The sequence below is a fragment of the Lichenostomus cassidix genome, chromosome 4 (genome assembly GCF_008360975.1).
Source record: "Lichenostomus cassidix isolate B80296 chromosome 4, HeHo_3.0, whole genome shotgun sequence".
NCBI classification, from domain to species: domain Eukaryota; kingdom Metazoa; phylum Chordata; class Aves; order Passeriformes; family Meliphagidae; genus Lichenostomus; species Lichenostomus cassidix.
The window spans coordinates 5,959,150-5,982,685 of record NC_139484.1 but is presented as its reverse complement, the minus strand read 5'-3'; the positions used below and the strand labels follow the sequence as shown (position 1 = coordinate 5,982,685).

The window sequence follows — 23,536 nt, the reverse complement described above, 5'->3', positions numbered from 1 at the left end:
TTGTAATTAATAATTATTGGTGGCATAAAATAGACACTTCAGTTTTACAGGACATGCCAGGGTAGAAATGTGACTAAATATGGGTTCGACTAAATGACTAATTAAAATCCTAATTTATGGAAGTTCAATGGAGTGTTGTTGAATATGATTTTTAAGTGGATGACAGTTACTTCATTAACCTTTCAGTTATACTGCATCAAGAAGTTTACAAATTGAATAGATGTTAAGGCCAAACAGTAATACTTGATCACATCCTCAAATATTTACAGACAGGAAAACTGTTCTATTATTATTCTAGGAAAATAAAACATATGTATAGTGTTTATAGAAACAATAAAATTATAAAATCTTCCCATGTAACATGAGTGATTCACCTTCAGGAAGGTGTTTAATAATTCTTGAGATCTCTTCCAAATATTAAATCACTAGTTCTGAAACAGCAGTGTTCAAGAGCTTGCATAAAAGTATATAATAAACTTCTTAATCCTTGTTTTGAGTGCAAACCTAAAGACAACTATTACTGTGGAAATCTTTTTGCCTTTCCATTAATTTTTCCCTCTTCTGTGCAGAAGGGGGAAGGGAGGAGGAAATATTACTACTGATTTAATTAAGCTACTAAAATTACTGGTCCTGTCCATTGGGAAATGACAAGTTTGAGATTGCAAATTGGATGTAATCATCTCACCTCCTTATTATTTTTGGCATAAAAATAAATTAATTTTGTGTATTTTCTGTTCTCATTACTGTACTTGTCATAGGAGGGAACTATCAAACTTTTAATAATACCTGATGTACTTTGGTAATTATGGTATTATGCTCCACAACTTTGACATTTTCCACCCTGTCCTTGATTTGCTGGCTATTCCACTCTTCCCTTTCAGGTTAATAAAAGCTGATAAATATGGAATCAGCAAGGCAATTTTCTACGAAATGCAATTGCCCCACTTTATCCCTTTCTCGTTTTCAACTAGAAAAAGGGGAGGGAGTGAAGAGAAAATTAAGCTGAACTGCACTGATATTACTGCATTTTAAGGTATTGGAGTTATTGTTGTGCACTGAAGTAAATAATAGAATAAATGTGAAATAATATGTCTGGATATTACACTTATATTCAAGTCCAAAGAGTAATCTCTTTTTCCTGGAAGTAGGCAGGGTTTGCTAATGAAACTGAACCACAACTGCATAAGTTACAACCAAAGCAATGGTTTTGTGTGTTTACACGCAGAAACATTGTTATAGATGATTAGAGAAACAAAATCTTGGTTAGCAAAATTTCCATCAAAAGCAGGAAAGAAAATCAGAAGCTTCAAAGCAGAAAGTGATTCCATCATTCATGGTCTTCTTTGTGGACCCGTGGCGGAGAAAAGGACCTGAGACAGGCTGGTTTAGCTGTCAGCAGTGTTCCAGTAACATACAGCCATATTCCATTCATTTTCAGCTAAAGCAATCATTAAACCTTCTTCAAATCAGAGCACCTCTACTCTTGTGAAAGGAGGGAAGAACAATGCACACAGAACTGAGGAGAGGACAAAATCATGCTAGATAGAAGAAAAACTTAAAAAATATATCTACCTTTTCCTCCAATACCAACAAAACCTGCCACTGACAGCGATGCAAAGTTATACATTGAATGACAATGTTTTCCAAAAATACTTTGTACAACCTATACCTTTTCAGAAATGTGTATCTCCTGGATGAAGGCATAACTAAACTGACATATCTTTGTAATCCTATGATCTGTTTTTGTAATTCATGGGTAAATCCCAAAATCAGAGTTACAGACCCTAATGGTCACTATGTGGCTGCCCTCCTCCTTCCAGGACTTTGGGTTAAGTAGAAAATGAAGCTTATGCTGAAAACCTTCCAGTGGTATCCAGTCACGTTCTTACACCAGCTGAAAGCCTTAATTCAAGTTCTCAAAGCAGTTAAGGGATCAAGCTCCAGCTACATCAGAGAATGTATTTTGATCTATAAATCACAGAAACAGAGATATTTTTTCAGGGAACGCAGAGAATGAAGATCACAAAAGCCAGAACAAAGCATGCAAGAGCCAGGGAGAAGGCATTTTGTCTCTAAAGAGCCACAGCTCTGAAGGGATCCTGTGTCTTTCAGAGGATACCAGAGAGAGCAGGTTTGATTGCCTTTCAGATGCAGCCCAAGGCTCCATTTTCAGTGACAGAACACGCTTTTGATCTCCAGCTCACCAATCCTCCCAGAAGCCCTCCCCACTGCACTCGCAAAGGAATGATTAGAATGCCCAGTCCTCATAAAGTTTTCTAATCAAAAAGGTAAAAGCATCAGAGTCCTTATAAATGTTATGAGTTATTATAATATCATTAGGGTGTATGAAGCCAGGTGCTACCTGGCTTCTCAGCCATCATCTGCCTGATCAACACTAATGAGAAGTTTCTTCCTAAGCCTCATAGCAAAATGATAAATCTTGTAGATTAGAAAAAAACCAGTAGTTATTTGGTAAAAATAACTCTTGTGTGCAGGAGAATTGGACAATACACTTTAACTGTAGAAAGACACAGATGCTGAGATGTTATTTCTAAAATTTACTTGGCACTTGATCAAAAGTATTATTTCAGAATTTGACATCAGATTGCAAGCAACTTTCCTAAGTGGCCCACGTGAAGTTGTGTTTGCATCAGTGCACATCTTGACATGGAACTGGGATTTCAAATCACATAAAAGTTTGACACTACTATCTTCTTTCTTCTTTAAGGATAAATCTCTCCCATATCCCAAAATTAATGTAGATGTCCCATAAGTCTAGAACTTCCTAGCACATATTCTCTAAATACAAAATTTTCAGCTTTGAGCAAATGCCTGTAGTGAAAGGGCAAATTCTTATGGAGAATCTAAGGGTTATAGAAAGAGCATCAGATAAAAAATAGGATTACTTTCAACTGCTGAAACAATTTCTATGGAAAGGACTCCAAGTGGCTAGAAAAGCTGGTAGTAGAAATAAAACGCAGAAAAGTATTTTTAGTAGATATATTAATCATTTGGAGCTTTTAAATCAAATGAAACAAGTCTGTGGAGAAAAAAAAAACCCCAACAAACTAGTTTTGTTTAAATTTAGAGCCATATTTTCACTGACCTTAATAAAATCAGTGGGTGTCTAACACGATTCTGCTGTGTTTGGCTTATTGCTTTGTCTAGACAAAAAGGCAAGATCATATCTGTAAGTCACATAACAGTTCTGTATCTGTTGGGAAACAATAGCACTAAGCAAAAAAGATTAAAGATAAATTGCAGCAAAGATTTGGTTTCTTCTGAGGACACATGACCTATGCAAGAAAGATACACATCTATTACCTTGTAGAAAAGGCTTCCTTTGACTCTGTTAGCAGAAATAATTCTCAAGAGTTATACTTTAGTTGCTTTTCCCTTTATATAGAAACTCTACAAAGTTTCATTTAAAGAAGCTGGGAAATCCCAAAATTGCAGGCTGCATTGTGCTCCTTTTTAAGCCATCTAAACAATCAGAATTTCATTAGCAGCTCACTTTTTGTCTGGGACCCAAAAGCTCTGAGGCAGGTATTAAATACTCCCACTTTAAAGCATTCAAAACCAATTCACAATCTGTTCTATATTTACTAATTCACTAAAGCTGGGTGGTTACTGGAAAGCAGATGTTAGGGCTTTCTTGTCAACATCTGCGTTTGCTGTGAATAATTGCAGCTCTTCTAATACAAAAATCGTTGTGAAGAAGCAAATAAAAACCTTCAAAGGACTTAATAAAAATTAAACTATACTAAGTAATGTATTTCTGCAGAGATATCTGAATGCGAGTTCCTTCCAAGGGATCTAAGAATGCTTCAGGCTATATTTCCAGACAGTATATAACAAGAAAAAAAATAACAGTTACATAAATATGTGTAGATTTTTAGTGGTTGCCAAAGAGATTCATTTGATATTTTTATGATCCAAGTGTTTTCCATTTAGCCAGCAGACACTGGTAATTTTGTTCTGCAGAGAAAGCCATAACAGCCCAAATAAACTATTTTATACAATAAAGCTGTTCTGCCCTTAAGGTACAGAGCTTTTCCATAGCATTTCCATTTGAAAGTTTATTCAGATTATGAACCCCCTGCTGACACTGATACCTCTACTCTCTCTCTCCCTTCCCAACTCTGAAGTCAAATTGTTGGGCCAGCACTTTTCCTTTGATTATGTGAGGTCCCTGTGGAAAGATACAGTACATTCTGAAACATCTTTATTTTACAGTCTGCTGTGAGCTTAAATATTTGAATGCCTAATTTGCAGGTGTGTTTAGGGAAGGGTTGATGCAAAGAGAACGGCTTTTCGTACATAGCCCAGATCAAAGTGGTTCTTCTCAGTAACATGCTCTATAGCATCAGTTAAATAATTGAGAAAAAGTCTACCCTAAAACATTTGTAAGTCATTTCAATTAAATTTTAAATTCCATGGCTGCCTTTAGCCAGCCTGCTGTCAGGGTTTTGTTATCAATGACCCCCATGCCCTACCCAGTGTGGTGACTACCTGAGCCATGGTGTTGACTGAAGCACAGAGCTGGGCAGATGAGGAGAAGTCCCAGACTCTTTGTGAGCTCACCAGAAGGACATAATGCACCAAATTCTGACATCTGTGCCCTGCCTTTCAGCTCTGCCTGGTAGCATGGGTTTGCCATGCCCTTGGCTGTGCTCACACGACATGAATCAGCTTTTAGCAAAGGCAATCCACTTGCACCTGCCTGGGATATAGTGCACAAAACCTATCTCATTACTGACACCTCCACGACAGAAAATAAATGTGTAAAATCAAGATTGGTGCCTTAATTCACCAGCTGAAATGCCTTTTTGGACTTGGGGCGTCAACATGGCTGTAAAGAGGCATCAGAACAATAGTGATGGAGCTCAGGGGGAGCTGCCTCAGTGCAGGCAGAGGCACAAGCCTGCAGAAGCAGAAATCTCGTTTCTGTTTATATTGCTTGGGCTCTAAAATGTTGTTCTATACACTTCTTGTTGCTGCATGTGAGAAACAGCCACCTCTGTGGGTAGCCCTGAACCACAGCAGAGGACAGATCCAGCCATCTAAAAGCACACTCATCACTTTTTCCTTAAGAGGGGAATGGTTTAGTTGGAACCCAGATCAGTTGTCTTCACAGTATCGCTTTGTGCAGGAACAGCCAGAGAGGATGAAATATTTTGGCCCAATATTGCTGCAAATATTGCTGTGTCTTTCTTTTTTTAATGCTGAAAGACACCCTGAGTTACAGTTTTGATTAAGTTAATATTTATATATTTTTAAAAGATGTGCGCAGCAGTTTAGGATTGCTCAAGATACCAGATTTACAAATTATCAGCAAAACCAAAAATTTTAGTGATGTTGCTGCTTAGCAAGCCAACAGTAATCACAGTAATTACACCTTAGGGAAGTATAAGAACAACCTACTTCCTGTGAATCAAGACTGTAAGTCATTACAAGACACAGTACAATAAGAACTAGCAAGGGCTATGTCAGAAATCACAAAATATGCAGTAAAATTTATGAAAAAATTTTGAAATTTTAAGATTCAATTTTGAAATTTTAAGATTTTAAGATGATCTTTCACATGCTCTTACACGAACAAATAAAATGGTTGAAATCTGCTGTGGTTTTACATGTTCTAATAACTGCAGCATGTCAGGTGGATTTTCACATTTGTGTTGAAGCAGACTTTGGTTATGTGACTTTCCTCAAAATAAGGAAGAATAAAATAAAAGCCAAGAGACACAGTTGTGTGAGAGACTGAAATGTCAAAGGTTAATGACTTAAAACAATCAGCCATTTACAAAACCATCAAGGTACCCTGCTGAGGCCAGGCTTGCACCACCAACCCATGAGGAGGAAGAGAATTTTTTGATGTGTGGTGACCATGATAAACTGACTTTTGTTTAGCAACAAGCTGGGCTTTGAGCCAGATAAGGGAGAAGGCCGAGAAGAAACATATCCTGAGGATGTGGGATCCTGCTTTTTATCATGCCAGTGTCCTCCCTTACACAACTGGCTCTGGTGTAAATAGATCTCCCCTCTGGGGGATGTATGAGGACATTCATGGTAGACCTGAAGATTTTTATCCCTTCTGATGGGCCACAAGTGGCTCACCTATGCTGATGTGAGAAACAGCAGTCATGTCTTAGAAGGGTCATAAATCACCAAAGACCCTCAAAGACCCTCCCCCAGACTCATTTCTGGAGCCTCCCACCAGACAACTGCACATGACCCACAGCCTTGTAAAGGAGAGTGTAAAAAACTCCCCTGCTGGGGAGGTGCCTGGGAGTTCACACCTGAACATATGTGAACCCACTGAACTTGGTGTTTTGTGGGCTTTTCCCACCCCAGACAGATCAAGACTGTGGCAATCACCTCAACCAGCGAACATCTAAATTGCAGTAATCAAGTCTTGTTGCTGGATCCTGTTATGCTTCAATTCTAAGAGATGTTTCTGTCAGAATGAATGTGAAAATGAGACCTTATACTTAAGTCAGTATTATGGATTTTATTTAATTTTAATTTATTTTATTATTTAAATGTGAGGTAGATAGAAAGAATAGGCGGTGGGGGGGAGAGAAAGAAAGAGTGAGACAGAGAGAAGGAGAGAGAAGGAGAGAGTAGGCAAAAAATATCACTGCCATGTGGATCGCTATGGCATCCCACTGGTCCTTCTTCACCCTCAGTGGTGAGGTTCCTGGAGCTGTTTCCTGGGGTATCAACTTAGTCCAAGTTCCATGTTTGCAGGGGGCATAGATGCCATTTCCATAACTTGAGAAGGCATGTGAATAATCACTTGCTTCCTTTCCCACAGTTTGCCATGGTGGGAATTTTTGTCAGGATGCTAACTCAACCTTCCACCTCTGTTAAGCCTGGAATTAGCTCCTTCCTGCTGTGCTGTCTGTTCCTATATCAAATTCCTGTTGTGGTGGCTTATCTGATGGGAAGTTCCTTCTTTGACAGAGTTTTGGGACAGCTGGCTGCCTTCTTTAAATCCTTACACATCCAAGGGTTGTGCTATCTTTCTACTATCTACTCTTACCCTTTCTTTCTCTTTCTTTTCCCTCTGCATTTTCCTAAGCGATATCTTTATACCTTCATATTGTTTCATTTCTATAGGTAACAACCAAGATGGCTGCATATTTCCTTTGCATTGCAATCAAACTGTTCTGAAATAAACCCCAAAAATATATAAACAAAGGCCAATCTGTGTTATTTCACTCCATTCAGCCCCAAGGGAGCTATTAACAAGAAGCTCTGTTGTGTTTGCCCTCTCCTTCACGGGCAGGTTGTAATAAGTTGACACACCAGTGATGGAAGCAGAGTATACTGAAGTTCCTACTGATTAAAGTACTCCAGTTTCCAAATATTCTATTTCACTGGGCTTTTAGAAACAGAATAGATCCAAATTGTCTTGAAAAGCTATATTTAACCCATAATTTTTACTCTCTACACATCAAATTTTGGTTGAAGTTGAAAAGTAGAAAAGCAAGTTATCCTAAAGATTATGAAACCTTCTTGAAAGCTCCCTTCCTCATAGACTTTCACTGACTTCAGCAAAATTATTATTGCTATTGATTACTAGAAATTACTATTGCCATCTTCTGGTGCAATTGAAAATAGGAAGTTATTCTTATTAAAACATGTGTTGAGATTGCTGATGATATCTAGTGCTGGGAACTGTGCTGTCCCTTTGGGAAATGTGCTGACCCTTTTGGAACTGAGCTTGGAATGCATCACAGGTGTGCTTTTCCTCTAAATAAAAAGCTGGGTTTCTCCAAAAAGTTTTTTGTTCATTTGTGTACATAGAATTCTAGATTTGTCTGGAAAAAGAGTTAAGATGGAAACAATGACGGTCTAGCGAGCTTGCTAAATTTCTGAGCCCTCAATAAAATGCTTTTTGGATAATTTAGTGGTCAGGTGTGCTGTGTTTGGCTAAATTTCTAGGAATAATAAGTTTGTGTTACCAATTTAAAATTACCGTCATCCTGTTCTGAGTTTTAAAGGATTTGAATTCTGTAACAAAACAAACATACACTCGGTTTCACCTTCAATGGGCAATAGCCAAATGTCTGATGCCAACAGTAAATGTTCACAGTTCGGGATTAAAAAGGAAGGCAGATATCTTTGGGCACATTCAAAACACCCTTGTGTAACTTTCACTCTGATTATGAAAAAAAAATGTAGGCCAGCCCACTAAAGAACAATCCACTTGCCAAAATTAGTCATGAAGACAATGAAACCCACCAACTCAAGAGTTAAATCTTTCTGTATAAAAGGCTGTCAGAAGTGTAATACATATTTCAGGGTGAAGCATATTGATGCATTTTTAAGTATTTTTCAAATATTGCTAGGCTTTGTGGCTGCAAAGTGAAATGAACAAGTTTCAGCCTTGGAATAGGTCAATGAATATTGAGTAAGTAAGGACCAAGTCAGCAGAGAATTTTACATTATTTGATGGCTTTATAACTCTATGTCTATCCTTCCACCTAAGTGCAACTTCCATGCACCAATAGCTTTGTGAAATTTTAATGCCTTGTGTTTTATAGTGAAGGTGTTTTCAGGTTTTCAAATCTGCATATCTGTAAACTAATTATACAGAAGGGAATGAAATGTGCTTCCTTACCTGCTTAGGTGCAGTACACTGATTTCAGAGTTTTTAGAGACTTAAATTCAGGACAAAAAATAAACAGGGAACTTGTTCAAGGACCCACTGAAAGCATTTTCACTAAGTGCATTATATATTTCCTTCATTAATAAGTGGAGCTTCCTAAAGTCAATTCTTAAATTAATGGAAATGATTCAGCATTATAAGAAGTTTTCATTGGCTCTAAGATTAAATTCATAATACCCTCAAAGAAGTGTGGGGGAATAAAAGGGGAAATGATGAGGAAAAAAATCACATAGATGACAAACTGTTCCCCATTTTTCTTTGCAATTCTAATACCAGACTAGAAGATGATAACAAAAAAAAAAAAAAAAAATAGAAGCACTAATATGCTTACCTAACTACAGTACGTAATGCCCTGATGCTGCAGATGCTCTATTCACCCAGAACAAAGATGCAATCTTGCTGAATTATAGGCAGAGTTTGATCCACAACAGTTTCTCAGGAGGAGGAAATCATGAGATATGCAAGGAGGTATCTAACTGAAGCTCATTCCAGTGAGACTACTCAGCCCAGGTCCTTCAGTTCTCCTCGGACATTCCCACGAGGTCTGAACAGGAACTGTCCTGCCTTTGGCCCACTGCAAACCTAAAGTAGTCACCAAAGGCTGAACTGCTCTAAAAACCTTCCATGTCCCCAAAGGGAGCCTTCCTAACATTTCTTTTTCCTTCAGCTGAGGGTATTGTATCATCCAGAGCCAGTGGGTCAAGCTAGCACATTGTGCTGTGTTCCAAAAATCCCTGTCATGGGTACTCCTGAGCCTACAGTTCTCCTCTTCAGTCTTATGTTTCCCTGGTGTGTCCACAAGAAGTGCCATTCTCCTTTTCTGCGTCAGCTTCTGCACCCCAAAATGTAGAGAGGTCAGCCTGAATGGCTGAAAAATGTGCTTCAGGATACACTTGCCATTCCTGGAGCAGGAGAGGAAGCACTGACTTTCTAGAGAAGAAAACTGAAGTGGGTTTATGAAGAATTATTGGTCGCATGGCAAGAACCTTGCAACATGAATTCAATTAATACATAGATCTTTTACCCTCCATAAATTATTCATTAGCAGGCAGCCACTTAACTGATACTCAACTTTTAACCAAACTCCATTAGAACTGAAGGACAGAGTAAATTTTTTCTGTCCTTCCCTTCTGGAACACTTTCATTTCAAGGCTACTTCCAAATTTTATCCACCAGCTGCATACTCTGTGCATTTGCTATTAGTTTTAGTCAAACTCTAATTCTGCCTTGTTTATAATTTATAATTGTAATTTAAAGACTATATGGACAGATAGTTGTATTTTTATAGTGGTTTTAACCTGTTTTACATTTATTTTCAGCTTTTGGAATCAATTTCATTGCCTGAAGTGAAAAAAATCCCAATTCTTATGTTGCTGATGTATTAATATTTATATTTTCTGTTTTAATTTACATACATTTGTCATGGCAAATGTTGTACTGGCCCTCTATAGCATGGCTAGAAGAAGTCTCAAATGTCATCCCTTAATTCTCAGGCATCTTTCCTTCCTTAGTTTAAACCTCTAATCCGCCTAGTCACACAAATGTTTGGGGAGCATTCACCCACCACAAAACAGGAGACATCCTGAGTACTCAAAAACTTTTAAAAAAGACAGTCATTTTTTATTATTATTGAAGCAGATCAATTACTCTAATGTCAAAGTTCTGCTGGATCCAAGTCAACCACTACTATTGCCTATCATCCACCAAAGACACATCAAAAGAAAATTTATAACTCTCGCAGATGCCAAATATTTTGGCCGCCATCCACCAGTCTCTAAAACACCTACTTAATTTTTCATGGCAGGCAGTGTTTCCCAAAGTTCATCTATTAAATACACAATTACTTTCAAATAAGAGTAAGCCATTGACTTGAACCCTTCAAAACAGCACAACTGGAGTTGGAGGCAGTGGCACTGGAAGGAGTCCCCAAATGTCCCCATCACAGCCAAGGATTGTGCAGGTGGGGCAAGACTGTTGAGCTGGATGCTTTACAAATTCAGAAAGAAAAGGTGATTCCTGTCCAGGCTGTCCAGAAAGTATTTGATTTTCTCTATTTTGGCCACTTCATTTTCTATGAAAGAATGAAAAAAATTGGCTTCCTTCCAATCCCATTTCCCCATGGTTTTGTTTTGTTTTCTTTCTATATAAATATATCTTCCCAGATGTCCTGGCTGATTGTCTTCTTGATTCCAGCACTGACTCTGCAGGTCACTTTATGAGAGAATTGTTACTTCTCCGCTTCTCAGGCTGCTCATATATAGAAAGGAAAAACTAATGTCTGTTTTAGGTACCTTGATATTTGTGGCTGAGAAGCGTTCCTTTGCAAGCAGTTATTACTTAGAAATGACAACAGAAAAGCAGAATTGCTTTAAAAATAAGAAAACAAACATGGAGCACTTCAAGGAGTATTGTTTTTTTCTTGCTCTTCATTCCCACGCACAACAAAGTGTGACAGCAGCAATGGAAAGGTTTTTTGGGGCTTTTTGTCCACCACAAAAAGGTCTCTAACCACCTCTTTTTCTTACATTTAATACTACATTTTCTACTTCATTTTCAAGAGATTTGTTCTTCTTATATTTTACCATTTTTTTCCATTTTAGTGTCCTTTCCTTTGCCATTAACCTTTGCAATGATGTAAAGAAAGCCCAGACTAAATCCCTGCATAAAATATGGTGAAATAAAAACTGTAAGAACGGCAGAGAAAATTGCCTTTTGTTACTAACACACAGCATGCTCTGACCAAATTTGCCAGAATCCTCCACTCTTGTCAAGCTTATCAATTTTGATAGCTCATGAAGAAAAGTCTTTCGGATGCTTAAATCATAAGGCTGAAAACAGACAGCAGGAATTGCTGAAGGAGACAACAAATGTGAGACCAAACAGGAGTAATTAAAATATAAATAATAATAATAATACCATTTGTATTTAAGCAAAATCAGATTTCCATGTGGGGGATGAGGGAAAAATGGAGGTATATAGGATATGAAAGAAAAGAAACAATTTACAAAGATGCTGCTACATGTTGCTGAGTGTTCCTCCATTCAGTGACTGTGTTGTAGTTCTCTTGCTACTAAATATTTTTAGGTAGCAGCTGCCCTTTAAACTGCCAATTTAAGCCTCTGCTTTCTAGTGAAAAATAAGTTTTGTGAAGGCATGAAGATATTTTGTGAAATAGGCTGGGTCTAGAGTTTGGAAATTGATTGTAGAATATTTCACCATCCTTATCAGTGCAAATACTATTTTGTACATGACAAAAATCAATGAGACCAAATCCTCTGAAGTAACTTATATTACAAAACAAATAATTGCCAAGCATTACATAAATATAGCCAATGGGATCTTTACTTTAGAAACAAGATTCTCCACACTAAACTTAGACAAAGATTTATTTGTAAAACATATGGAGAAAAATGGATTTTTTCTGTGCATACAGTAGTGGTTTCCGTTACTGTAAGTGGAAGTAAAGATAGCTTTTTCACAAGGTTTTTCTGGTTTATTTTCCTGAAAAACCTATAATTTTTATCAAAAGTCTAGTTGCGTTCAAACAAATCCTTAGCAAGAGAACAATACATATTTTCTGTCTTAATATATTGCTAAAATAAGATTTGATTTTTATCGAAGAAAACATGACACATAGAAACCCAGGTATATTTTCAATAATCCCATTTTTTGCTGCTTTGCACATGGAAGCCTTGAGATTTTGGTTAGTTAAAGGGACAGGGAGGGTGTGCAGTTTTTTGGGGTTTTTTTCTATAAACAAATGCAATATGGATTCATGAGAAGTCTCATATGAACTTCCGTGAAAGAAGAGTTTCTTTCCTTTGTTATTTGCTGGTAGAGTTATACTTGTGTTTGGATTTTATGTGGCTTATGGTACTGAAAAGTGTTATTATTATGTAGAGTAGGTTCATAAACAGACATTAATCCTTTTTATAAGTAGGCCAATAGAAAAAAAAATATATGGATTTAGGAAAAAAATCCTAGCCAGGTTGTCACTGTTGATGATCTCTCCCATAAAAAAAAAACCATTTTTATTAGGCACTACTTATTCAGTAAGGTCAAAACTTGTAAATAAAATACATTGACAGTTTTACTCTAGAAATAAACCTGGACAGCTAAAAAGGATCTGGCATCACAGGAAGCAGAACTCAAGCAGCAATAATCAGATGAAATTGCAGAAAAAAACAAGCCATAGGCGAAGACAATGAATATACTGGGTTAATATTCACTAAAATAATTAAACACATTGCAAAAGTGAGAGAGGGAAAGCACTTGTTTCAACATAAAACAAGCACAGATGTTACAAGACTGATAATATCAAGTGTATCTTCAACAGCAGTAAGAGTTATCTGTGCTTCCTGACAAATTCCTCATCATTTTCAGTCCAAAGTGTTCTCCTGGGGCTCCATTTCCACAACCATAAGCTTATGAAGAATTTGAGGCATTTTTCATTGAAAAAAACCTGATTTCTCATCATATAAGAAAGGATATCAGTCAAAGAAATGCTGTGTTTATGGCTGTGCTTTCTATGTTTTTCCACCATGGCCTCAGAAGTAGGGGCAACCTGCTTGCTGGCTGCAGAGAGAAAGAAAAAAAAGACACTACACATCAAGAAAAACACTCCAATTTTTTTATTCCTATAACAGTTTCCTCATCTTCTATTTTCTTATTGTCTTTCTATAGTCAGGGAACTCTCAGAGATTTGGATTCTCCTTGGCTGGGTTCCCAGCCATGATACGAGCTCGCTGATATTCTCTGCAGAAAGTTTTTTGCATTTTCTGCAAATAATGAAAGTTCTGCTTTACCCTTCTCTCCTTTCTCCTATCTGAATTCCCCCTTCCTCTCTCTGATAATTTTATTTTTGGGGAGTACAGTGGGTATGCATTTTGGAAGCTATCATGTGCATTGCTTTAATCAAACCTGGGGTGGCAATGGAATTTTTGACTGTGGTTTATTTTTGCTCATTGACTGCTCAGAAATTTGGCTGGGTTGGGAGCGGATTTTTGCTTTCTCCTCACCAAGAATTCAAAAGATCAACTTGGACAAAACCTTTCTGCTGTACTGTGGGACCACTGCAGGCAATAATTCCATAGTAACCCCAGGTCCTTGATAGAGTGAGTCAGGAAAATAAATCCTTTCCATTCTAGCATGCAGAGGAGGCAGAACAATAAGGAACAACATGAGTGAAATATAAAGATAGAAGAGCTGGAGTTGTCCTCTGTCAAGGGATTAATACTGTACATGTAGTCTCTTGTTGGTAGCTGTGACATTTTTCCATTTCACTTTTAATTCGTATTCATTTTTTTGTCCTAATCTGCCCAAAATGACAGCACACTGCAGGTAAAACCACATATACAACTTACTTTACACAAACCAGCATTTTTTCCTCTTTGTATTGCTCCTGTAGAACAACAAACACTTCAGAGTGAACTAGTGTCTTCCCCTTCTCATGCCTAATATTCCCTGAGCTGCCTGCAAACCTCTATCAGCTGTGATTGCCATCAGCAAAGGATACATTTCCCAGATACCAGACTTTCTACATTCCATCACCTTCTGCTTCTGTGGTCTGTAAAGCCCAGCACTGCTAGAGCACAACTGGAGGCTCAGTTTAATTTATGCTTTTCAGAAAGAAGCCATTGGTTTGCTCCAGCTGGTTTCATACAATACAAAGAGTTAAGCCAAGGCCATACTCTCCCTGTTACCACAACATGAGAGCATCTGACTATCTAATTGTGCCTTATAAGCATGAGCTGAAATGAAATGTTTCTCTTTGTGGGTAGCATGCTTTAAACAATGAAAATACCAGACTACTATTATTGTTATTCACCAAACTGATATTACATTAAAACTTCATGAGTGCAAGCAAACTCATGCTGACAAGTGCAGTCTAACAGCATTCTGTCATTCATCATAATTAGGAGATTGTGATAAATCTGATGTTCTGCTCTTTGTGTATATATCCTTTTAAATGTACTTGCTCTCCTTTTAATATTTAGTTTTCTTTAGATATCATTAGTCATTGTGTTCAGACAAGGAAAATGGGGAACAAAACAGCAGAACACATGGAAGTTTTATTCTTCCATGAAGTATCACACTGAGAACATGTCAAAGAAAATATTTAAAAATTAAAGGAGACATATGCCAGAGAAAAAATACGACTTTTAAATACTTCTTGTTTAGTGTTATAAAAGGTTTCTATCCTCTCTGAAAGAGGGAAGGAAGGAAGGAAGGAAGGAAGGAAGGAAGGAAGGAAGGAAGGAAGGAAGGAAGGAAGGAAGGAAGGAAGGAAGGAAGGAAGGAAGGAAGGAAGGAAAAGAAAGGAAGAGAGCAAGAGAGAGAGAGAGAGAGAGAAAGAAAGAAAGAAAGAAAGAAAGAAAGAAAGAACAATAAAAAGACTTATATATACCCAATCTACAAAAGCTGAAGGATCTGGCTTGTGAGGGAGACACAAATCCCTAGTCTGTTGGGATCCAATCTTTGCAGACTCAATTTTCATGCTGGATTAACTCCTGATGATGACTTCAAAAGGACAAGGTTTTCACCTCAACTGTTCAAAGCAAAACTGAAAAGAAAAAAGCCCACACAAGACTCCCCAACCTGTTTTTGATGTGGAATGTGCTGCACAGGATGACTGGGACTTGCTGAGCAGCTCTGATCCTCTAATCTACATTGTTGAAGAAAATGACTTTGAAATGCATTTTGTGGTGTAGAATTATTTTGTGGTGCAAATGATTATGTAACCCGATGTGAACTTTTATATAATTTAACATGTACTCTTCAGGTTCTGTACAAGGAAAATCTGGCCAAAATGTGTGGAATAATATATTGTTTACAGCATCATATAGATTTGCAAGGAGATGTCTGATGTGTACTTCATATATTTTTTAAGTGCAGACATATTTAGGGATAACTTACCTACATATGTTATACCAATATATTATATTTTTATTATACATCTCATTCTAAAACTCTTCTGTACTTCAAGCTTTTTGTGTTTTAATTTTCTTGTCACGTTCAAAGCAATATATCAAGCTGAGCTTCAAATTTCAGCCCAGACATGGAACAGGTCCATCTTTATGTTTTGACTAGGAAACCTTAGGCTCTGCACCAAAAGCTGACTAAAATATTTTCAAAATAGAGCACTTGTTACAGGAGAGCAAACTACAACAACAGCAAAGAATCACATTTTCTGTCTTTCAACAAAGTAGAGGCAGTAATGATTCTTCTAATGGTAAAATGATAATCGTCATGTAATGTTAGATCATCTTTGCTTGAAGCTGCTTTTTATTTTCATTTTTAGCACCTTTTTTTAATAGGTTACACAACCTACAAATTAGGTATTATATTAAGATTGGGCAAGCAACCCAAACTCAACACTGAGCCAGGCACTAGAAAGTGCATTTCTTTTCAAGAGAATATCATTGAAGATTTCAGCCAGAAAACAAAAGGATATCTAAGGATGAAAGGTGATTATAATCTCGAAGATTAAATGAAGAATTGTTTCAGAACACAATTCCTCTTTTTCTAATGAAGTGACAAAGTTATTTCCACTTTGGAAAGTGCTTTTGATGAGGCTCTGCATTTGAGGGCAAAGTCTGTGTGTAAAGGGCAAACATTAGAGAATAAAAGTTGGTTCAGAAAATTACAGACCAAATGAAGAAAAACAAATGAGTAGTTTTAAATGGGTCCGCAGAACAGTAAATAATACAGAATCAGAAAAACAAATATTTTTTCATTTAAATGCTAATATCACCTTTGCCTTCTAGAAATAAAGAAAATTAATAGGAACAACGCGAATGTGTTTAGATCAAGCTCAACAATCAGTAGCAGGATATTCACCACGTTGCAACCGAATGGGACATTTCACACCTATGTAATTTGGTACCTATTTGTGCTGAACTAAACAACAGCTAAGCAGCATCCCACAGTTGTTCCCGTTCCCAGTTTTCTCTACTCCATTACCCTAGGGAAAAGCTGAAACCTGCAGGAGTATAAAGAGGGAAAGAACAGCATTCCTATGGATGAGACACCTCAGCTGGGTGTGAGTCAAACACGCCAAACTCCAAGACCAAATGCATGTCCTGTCTCACCCAGCAGCTTCTGCTCTGGGTATTCAGGTGCCTCTTCATCAAATGATGGTGTGGATTCAAAATATCCCCTTGTTCAGAACAGCTGCAAAAAAGCACGTTGATATGAGACGCCAAAAATGTTGATATCTCTTCTGAAATCTCTCCCAGACCTTTGCACCTGAGTTATTTGGCATCTGCACTCAACTTAGACACAGAGGTGGAGTTAGAGCAATGTGCCTCCCATCCTCCCTGACTCACAACAGCGTGCAGACATGCTGCTAAAAGCCTTCTTTCAAATGGTTTCTGCTCATGTGGGAGTAAGAGGAAGAGTTTGGGAGCTGGAGGTAGCTGTAGGAGAGGGAAAAGCAGAACAGGAGAGCTAAGGGTTTGTGTATCGCTATATTGCTAAAGAACTGAACTGAGCTAAATTATCATCCATTTTCATGTACTCAACACTAATTCTCTTTTCAAGCCTATATCAATTTACCAGGCATATGCTCTGCAAATGAAGCAAATTCCCTATTTTAGGATTTCCAGGAATAAATCTTTACCCACTGGCCCTGACAGAGCTAGGTAAACACACTCATTGCTGGGATGTGAAACATGCAATCTCACAGTACACCAGCTGCAGCACTTGGCTTTTCCCTCTCTAGGTCTGAGCTCACTCACAGACACACACCAGCAAAAGCAGGGATCCTGTGCTCTCTGCTGGCACAAGGCAGGGCAGAGGGAAAAGACTAGAAAGAAACTGGAAAGGACTGCAAAAGAGGAAAAGGTCACTTTTAACATGCCCTCCTTTTCCTTTTTTCCCCCTTTTTTGTGTCTATTCTCTGGTAAACATGGAAATCAAACTACATAAGCCTTTCTTCTGACCTGATATGGGAGATAGTGGTGTATGTGATTACAAAATATGATGCTATGTCAGAAAACACTCTCTCTGTTGTCAGAAAGAGCTTTAAGCACTCCAGAAGCACACACACGAGAACATTTGAATGTTCTAGTATAATACATTTGATTAAAGAAATTTAAGTTACCATTTATCCAAGAAAGCCTATCAATTCAAAGCATCCAAATCTTGTTGGCAAAAATGAATTGATAGGAAATTAAAACTATGGCCTAAAAGGATTTTTAACAGTGACCCCAAATTAACTGTGGTGATGTTTAGTGAATCTTGTATGTGGTTAGAAGAGCCCTCAAAGTAACAACATCACATTTCCAGCACATCAGAAACTGAGTCCCAAATTCCTGCTGTGTCTTCTGTGATGCCTCAGTGTACAGCCTGCATGAGAAAGAGCTCATTATGTCCCACATGATCACAGATACCCAGCAGAGATAACAGCCTAAATCATTTGTTCTCTTTAAAATAATTTATTCATAGGTAGGAATATGAAAATGTGCCCTTTATGGAGTTTATCTGTATCTATAGCAAACACAACTTAAATCAATTCTTCCTCCCTAGGACTGGCAAAGTTTGACTAAGGCATTAGGGATTTTTTATTAACCTCCATTAATTCAGCAGTCCTACCACTTTAATAACAAATAAAAATGAATGGCTAAGAAGCTTCATCTTATTAAAAGGTGTGAGCGAGTACAATTAAACATGCCTTACATATCTCAAGATGTATTACACATTCTAATAAAATTCCAAGGTTATAAAGAAGTGTGTGAAGGTTATTAGGCTGTTGACTGGTGATCACATATAGCACATCATTTCTGAGGTAGGAGGAACACACAATGATTGATCTTAATTTCCCTCGCAGTTCTGATTTTATTTTTGGTATATCTGTAGAATCCTCAGATATCCCACTGCAATTTATTTTTAATTAGATGAGCAAATAAGATGATGAAAGTACCTTTTTTTTTCATAGCATTCAATGAATTGCCTGCATATTACATTCTACTATTTGAAAAAGTATTAAAATCTGTATGGGTTACAAATCTCAGCAAAACCCTTGTATTTCTGCTCATTTTCAATTCAGACAACTCTAATTTTCCATTAATCTAACTTATTTTAAGTGAGTGTCTCAACTACTTAGTGTCACTCCTTACCTACTTTTATTTAAATGAAAAATTCCAGTCCAAAGTTTTAGCAGCCTAAAGTTCAGGACCAATCCATATTTAGCACACGAGAAGTAAATTAAAATAGCCAAGAATCAGACCATATAACCTTTTAAAAGTGAGAAATAATGCATAAAAGATCTGGGGAGAAAAATACCAGAGCACACTATTTAACATAAAACAATGAATTAGGCAGAGGGGAAAAAAAGGAATATATATCAGATGACGTAAAAAAAAATGGGTAGAGTATGCTACCAATATAACAATGAAGAAAGCATGCACACTATGTTACACCATTTAAAACTAAGTCAAGATAAGCCTGCTTTATGTGTCATTTGGAATGAATAGACTATATTAACATGCAGTCCATATTTTAAAATTACCTCTGAAATAAAATGAATAATGCTTTTGCTGCACAAACCAAACTCCTTTATCTGCACAATAAAACCAGAGTACTGAGTCAGTTAAAAAATAAAGCTCCTTAGCACAGATAAAAATTCAATGAAGAAAAATCATCTCCTGTGATGAAATATGGAAAATAAATTATGTTAGTTGCTTTTGCTCCTTGCTAGAATGACATTTATAAAAGCATAACTTAATTTTGGGCAGAGATTTGTTACATTTCAAAACCTCATGCAAGTTCATCAAGCATGAAGACTCACAAATGTTAGGTGCTAAATATAAAACAACTCAACTCCTTCATCTCCATCAGTTTTCTGCAGGCACCCAGTTTTAGATGGCTTCTTACCTTGCATGTGTATATGCAGAATTTGAATGGAAAAATCAGCTTTGACTGGTGAAAATGGTCTACTCTGGTATTCATCCTCTCCAAGGCAGAAGGAACAAAAAAACTCCATTGCTTTTACAATAAAATCCAAATTATTCTGGTTCTCACAACGAATTAAACTTATCACCCAATATGTTCTGAACAAAATATACAAACAATTCCACGTTTGAGATAATTGAGTTGGGTTGGGTTTATTTTCCCTGGTGGCTTTTTTAATCACCTTTTCTTTCTGACATTGGAAAAAGGAATGAAAATACGTCTAACTCAAAGAAGTTAAGAATGCATTTTCTTTAAAAATATAGATAATATTTTCCCTCCAAATCTCTCTTAAAAAAAGAGTTCTCTCATTTAAGAAACTGTAATCAAAACTAGTAATAAGAATCATACATCACTTAAATACAGCAATTTTCCCTCTGAACATGCAAAATAAAGGGCAATCAATGAAATAATCCAGTAATTTCTTCTACTGACAAGGATGTAGAACTAGATCTAGGAGATTATTTCAGATTTATTGAAGCATTGAGATACTACAGTGACCAGAGGACTGAGAATAATGGTCCAGCAGAATAATGGTAATGGTAAGTATGGCTCATGTCACAGCTGGTTTTTGTGCCTCACTGGAAAACCCAGAACAGCCTAACTAAATGATCATATTTATAATTATTATTCCACCAGAAGACTTCATGGGAAATGCTGAACTTTGATTGCTATTAACTCATTGGACTTTACATGTTTTCGTTGCCTCCTGGCCATCAAAGGGCTGCTGTTGCAAACTGAGACTGTGTGTATAATTTCCTCTTATTTTGTGATTACTGGATAGCCTAAAAACTAATTTTCAACCATTACGTTTTGAACCCTCAGTTTAAAGTCATTGCTACACCAATCAATTTTTAATTACATACTTTCATCCTTTCAAGAAATACAATTTTTAAGAAGTTCATTATATTATCTTTTTGTTGTTATGTGACAAAGAACTCAAATACATTGATTACTCGATCAGTCACACCTCAAATGTATCATAATAAAACCTTTGCTTTCTGATTTTTCTTGACACTACCAGAAACAGCTTGAAACTGAATATTGGGACAAAAAATGTGCTTTATTTTTGGTTTTGATGGAACAAATGACAGGCCTGATCCATTGCATTTGACAGTTTATATCCCTATAGCCTGAGCTGAAATTCCAGTTTGGATTGAACAGATTTATTTGGATTCCCCAGACTTGTCTTTACCTTGGTGATACTGGTCTGTGACAATAACTTGAGTTTCTCTTTCGAAACAGAGAGTGAACCTGGCTGATGCCTTTCCCTTCATTGCTGCTGTGAGAAAAGCTCATGATTTTATAGCACAAAACTACCTCCACCAGTGAGGGGAGTGAAAACACATCAAGAAGCAAAAGGCTGTCTCTCCTCAAGGCTGTTGATGTCCATTCAAGGCTCCAGAAGTCCAAGGCAGCAGAGGGAAGCCCAAAGGGGTTAATCCAAGCCAGCAGGGTCAACCCAAACATAACAACGTTTCTGTACCAAGCCCTAAACAGTCTTGAAACACTCCAGATCATGATTAGGACCTCTTTTCTGCTGCTGTGACAATCAAACAATGATGCTGTATGTCACTGTGGCGTTTCTTCCAGAAAGGAGTGGGTGGACAGGAGGGAATGCCCTGTCCTGATGGCCTTGCCAGCTGGAATTCCCAATTCTCCAGGGAAACCTTGCAATCAAGTCCCTGTGTGCTGTTCTCCATATCAAATAGTGAAGTACCAATTGTGGAATACAAATACATTCTATCTATAATAAAAAGAAAAATTAAAAAAAACCCCAAACCAGAAAGGTTGGATGCAATAATCCTTGAGGTCTTCTTTGCATGTGGTGTTCTAGAATTCTGAGATTGAAATAATGAACAAGACAGTCATGAGCCACTGTCAACCTGATCCCCATCAAACCTAAGGGCATATGAAAAAGTTTGTGCAAAGTATTTGGAATCCATTTAGTAGCCAAATTCAGAGGAAACAGAATATATATAGAATCAAAATTCAGACATAAAAATAGGTAAATCAAGTCACAGAATTACGTTTTGTGTTGTTTCAGTAAATATGGGCAGTGGCATTTACTAATTTTTCCCCTTAATTTTTGTCACAGCATTTGTGGGTAAATGTGCCTGGCTATGGCATTGCTTATAATAAATATTAGGAATTACATATCTAGTGTCTGGTATTTCACTTTGAACTTTAGTAATAGCATGCACTCAACAATTGCACAGTTCTAGGTCTGCTAGAAAGGAAAAACATTTTCAAGGCCACCTTTAAGATCTCTGAAAATAAAATTGAGGACAACAAGGCAACGAACCTCCCTATCAACTTTGAAAATTGCACCCAAGCACTTCTCATCCCCCACTCTTCCTTCCTGTCAATACTAGTATAGAGCTAGTGGGGCAGAAGAAGAGCACAAAAAAGCAGGATACTCTTGTAATAAACATCACAGCACATTATTTTGAGAGAACAGGGAAATGCAAAGTAGCAAAATGTTATTGCTCAGTTTAGGACTTTATGTTTTCATTTTAATGACTGCTGTTCTTGTTTAAAGATTCACGGATGCTTAAATAACTCTGAACTGCCAGAACCTCATCTCCAAGTTCCCTTTTATCAGATTTCCAGCACTGCAGTGCTCCCTGCAGTTACATGGATGAACTAGTCTGGTTCTGGCCTGATGCTTGATCATTGCTCAAGGACATCCCAGGGCAAAGCTCACACCAGCCAGCCTGGTGTGACATCCAATCACACATCCAATGTCAAGAGAAGAGACCAAAGTTCTCCAGAGCTCAGAGATGGGGAGCTGACTTGTTTAATATTTGCATGTTTCTTGCAACCTACCTCCTGTGATAACACTGGTAAACTTCCTACATGACCTATTCTCTTTTTACATATTTTTTCTCTCTTTGATGTCTATCACATTCTGTTGACAAACAAAGATATTGACATTTTTATTTTCTGAAGTTATTTCAGTTTCCGGACTGTAACTCCATCAAGTGATTCTTTCACTGTGCAAATGGAATACTCATGACTGGAGATTGAGGCTACTATTAAACTTCATGAATTATGGTTGCAGACCTTTCTTTTAACATATTTTTACAAATTTTGTACATGTTAATGCAAAACTGAAACTTCAGCTTTGGCAGCAAAACCACATTTACTTTATTTTAGTTTTTGCATCATTTTAATGGAAAATAGTGAGATAAATACACTTTTTAGGTAAAATTTTTTTCTTAGATCTATACCTAATATCTCAAATAATATTTTATGTTTATTTATTCAAACTGTTACAAAATGCATCTCTCTCTCCTTTCCATTTATACTGTTATTAATTTAAAGACCAAACACAGTCATTAGAATTAACATTAACAAACTGGTGAAGTGCATAACAAATACAGGATAGCGCTGCTAGAACACCACTTCAGGAAGACCTTTTATTATGAAATCCTATAGTTAATAATGATCTTGTTTAACAGCAATTATTTTCTCCAAGTCACAACATGTTTTTTTTCACACATCAACGTAATGTAAGAGGAAGGAAAATTTGATGGTTTTCATAAAGCCCTGAGGATATTCTGCTTGGAAAAATAATCCAAATTGGGCCTAAACCCCTTATCTCAAAGTCTTATCTTTAATGTGGAATATTTCTGGAAATTTTGCATTTAAAATTTCTAAACCCACTTTAGGATATTTTCTATTGCAAAATGTTATTTTTTCTTCAATAGAAACATTAAAAGTCTTTCTAACAGTGGTTAGTTAAAACAAAAATGACAACAGAGTAATTTTCTGTTGAATCAGCTCTTGTCCCAGGTAAATATTACAGGAAGAAGTAGCCCTGTCTAAAAAAACTCATAGTGAAATTCATATTTTCCTTTAGATTCTAGCTATTTATTCTGAAGTTCAACTTTTGGAAGTTTTCTA

At 36.9% G+C, this 23,536-nt stretch overlaps 2 long non-coding RNA genes across 2 annotated transcripts in view; both read right to left on the bottom strand.

Annotated features, from left to right (window-relative positions):
* Positions 1–10,275: 10,275 nt before the first annotated feature.
* Positions 10,276–15,566, bottom strand: LOC146437736 (uncharacterized). Its single transcript, XR_014851511.1, has 2 exons — positions 15,084–15,566; positions 10,276–13,252 (listed from the first exon to the last, which is right to left on the bottom strand). It is a non-coding gene; the product is annotated as an uncharacterized LOC146437736 (long non-coding RNA).
* An 85-nt stretch (positions 15,567–15,651) lies between these two features.
* LOC146437735 (uncharacterized) overlaps positions 15,652–23,536 on the bottom strand; it is a 30,022-nt gene continuing 22,137 nt past the window's right edge. Inside the window, exon 4 of the long non-coding RNA XR_014851964.1 lies at positions 15,652–16,849. This is a non-coding gene — a long non-coding RNA (uncharacterized LOC146437735). The remainder of the gene's footprint in view (positions 16,850–23,536) is intronic.